Source organism: Sinocyclocheilus anshuiensis, unplaced genomic scaffold (genome assembly GCF_001515605.1).
Source record: "Sinocyclocheilus anshuiensis isolate Anshui unplaced genomic scaffold, SAMN03320099.WGS_v1.1 scaffold192, whole genome shotgun sequence".
NCBI lineage: Eukaryota > Metazoa > Chordata > Actinopteri > Cypriniformes > Cyprinidae > Sinocyclocheilus > Sinocyclocheilus anshuiensis.
Window position 1 is genome coordinate 134,232 of NW_015554077.1, and position 2,608 is coordinate 136,839.

Consider the following 2,608-nt stretch of genomic DNA (forward strand, 5'->3'; position numbering starts at 1 on the left):
GAGCAGGGCCGGATTTACACATAGGCATTCTAGGCACGTGCCTATGCTTGCTCGTCCAGGGGGGACCCAAACACAATGAAGAGATATATAATATTTTTGTTATACTATGGGATATCTACAACAGTAAAAGAACCAAAACCCCAGAAGACATTGAGCAAATAAATATAACAAACAATAGGGTAAAAATGGCTATAAACTATTTCTATGTCTTTTTCACCTTTTTTATGTACGGAAATCACGCTTTCTTTCTCCTAGTCTCTCTCACACATGCACACACATAGACACGCACTCGCGAAACGTAAATGGGCAAAGGCGGGGCCCCCTACAAGCCCAATGGTAAGTCCAGCCATGGGTACAGCGGTCATGTTGGCCAAGCGATAGCTCTCAGAAGATTCCCAGCTAGCAAATTATACTTATGAGTTCTAGGAGCACTTTGACGTTGATAGTGTTGCCATAAAAACGCTATACAAATGCATTAACATGACAATACCGTTTTGGGGGCCTGAAAATGCAAACTTTTGAAAAAGTCTTTGAAAATTATACTTCTATTTGTGTATACTAGTCTTTGTGTAAACTATAAAAACATGCATTTGTGAAAACAGTGTTTGCTCTGGCCATCAATCAAGCCCTAGCCTCAAAGCCTGCACTTGTGCCTTCATGGGTCCTTAGCCAGAGGCTTTGTTCGACTGCTGCAGCTTCCTCAAAAAAGGGAGGAGAAGAGGGACTCCTTCTTCTTCATTCCTTTGCTTTTGGGGTCCCAGTGGTCCCTAATGTCTCAGGTCCATTGGTCCCACAATTCAGTGGTTCTCAGAGGGACTACAGAACTACTGCAATGACCTACTGGTTGGCTTTCCAGCCAGTGCAACCAAGCCTCTGCAGAAGATCCAGAACAGAAGGCTGAACATTTGGTCTTAAATAAGCCAAAAAAGACCCACATCACACCCCTTGTGATTTCACTCCACTGGCTCCCAATTGCGGTCACAATCAAATTTAAGGTTTTAACACTGGCTTTCAGGACTGCACTGGAAATGAAAGCTTTCAGCGCAAGTTCTGTTAGGAAGACTCCAAAGCTACATCATTCATTCATACTAACAGGTCTGGCCAATCATTGCTTGGCACCTGGGGCAGGGTGCGAACTACGGGCGAGCTAGGGGGAGCTCGGCTCCCCTTAAAAAGACATGGGCTCCCCTGAAAACGTGATTTGTGAAATTTTGGGGGGTCTCAAAAAAATATTGACAATGTGTTATTTTGACGTGCAATTTCAGTTTTGTGTAATGTGATCATCGTGGATTATTATGTGTAAAATTGCAAAAATATAATTCATTCATGCATGACGGCGATTTAAACCTAATTCACTTCAATAAAGATAACTATACATGCTATTCTTGTCATGAGCATCAAGGTGTGGGGGCGCTGATAAATATAACAAACAATAGGGTAAAAATGGCTATAAACTATTTCTATGTCTTTTTCACCTTTTTTATGTACGGAAATCACGCTTTCTTTCTCCTAGTCTCTCTCACACATGCACACACATAGACACGCACTCGCGCACACATGTGGAGACGCGAACAGAAACTTGTCATCAGCGCTGCGGCTGCCCGGCAAATTTATCAATAAAAGAGTTTCGCAGCTGAAAAGCTACATGACATTTCTCAGTAGCAAGGTTCTTGAAGGAGTTCAACTTAAAGATTCGCTATTAGTAGACACTGCTGCTGAATACTCCTGAGAGACGCACAGACGCAAATATTCACACGCACTTAATCTCTCCCTCTCTCTTTCGCTCTCTCTCTCTAATAACTGCGTTAGTCTGCATATCAATGGCTCAAGCCTCTGTTATTAGCTAAATATTCACACGCACTTAATCTCTCCCTCTCTCTTTCGCTCTCTCTCTCTAATAACTGCATTAGACTGAATTAATAACTGCTGTTAGCCTGCATATCAATGGCTCAAGCCTCTGTTATTAGCTGTAAAATGACGTTTTGGAATTTGCAAGGAAGGTTTGGGATGAGGTGCATAAAAAATTAGCTAGTTCAATACACATGAGATTTCAGGACGGAAACATGTCAAATGTCTTGAAACAAATCATCTGAACAATTGATGTGTGATTGTGACTCCAGGCCGTTCAAATTATTAGAGAAATAATGCACTCCCGAAGTGGTTATGTGGCCACATCGCCGCGCTTGTTAATGGAATTAAATGCAATTTGTTTGAATTCTCAAAACCTACATTCGATTTTTATTGACTGAACGCAAGCGCTTATTGCGATAGAAAACACAGTGTAACGGTTTCCACTGATTAAGAAATATTTTTGTTTGCTTGGGTGGTAATATTAGGCCTATTATATTAATAGGGAAGGGGTGTCAGGGAAAATACAGATTCAGTTTGCAAGTAACAGAAAAAGTTTATTACGCTCACACTGAGCAATAGGGAAAAAACAAACACAAAAATAGTCCCAAATCAAAAGTCCACAGGACCAGGAAAGAGCCTCTCAGCAGGGACTGATCCTAGCGTCATCCGTGACGCAGCGTCAAAGTTGCACTGACCAGAGCGTCGTTCGTGACGCAGCGATGAGGACTCACTGAGCTCCCCGATGAGAGCGTTTAGC